The sequence below is a fragment of the Branchiostoma floridae genome, chromosome 8 (genome assembly GCF_000003815.2).
Source record: "Branchiostoma floridae strain S238N-H82 chromosome 8, Bfl_VNyyK, whole genome shotgun sequence".
In the NCBI taxonomy this organism is placed as follows: Eukaryota; Metazoa; Chordata; class Leptocardii; order Amphioxiformes; family Branchiostomatidae; genus Branchiostoma; species Branchiostoma floridae.
In genome coordinates this window covers 14,781,153-14,781,689 of record NC_049986.1, presented here as the reverse complement: position 1 = coordinate 14,781,689, position 537 = coordinate 14,781,153, and positions in this window count along the sequence as shown.

Below are 537 nucleotides of genomic sequence, written 5' to 3'. Positions count from 1 at the left end.
CATCTGTGCGTTCCTCCTCAACTTGAATCACATTTCCATCATGATCTTCACTCTCGTCTTCCGTTTCTACATTTAATATGATAAATAAGTGCATCAAATTACATGTGTTGTGTTAGTATTTGTTATAAATATGATTTTATTCATGATTGTAACTCGCGCTGCTCCCTCTCTGCCCATGTACATACTATACGACATTGTCACAGTACATGTATTAATAATGATGATGACGTATCAATCATGATGATAAAATGTTTGAGGTACTCGTTGCAGTAATAACACATGACTACTTACAAGTTACATCAGACACAATTTGATTGAGTTCGCATTCACTCATTTCTCCACATGACCTACTGTATAACACTATAGCAGAAAAGTAATACTGTACTACACTGTCTACACAGACATTGTACTCAGATGGTAAATGGTTAGATCGGTGAAAGTGCTAGTAATCCCATTACAGGGGCTCAGCAGTAATGAAATAGTCTCTACCAGGCTCCGGATCGCTGGAAAATCGTAGAAATGGAACAAATAGAGAGA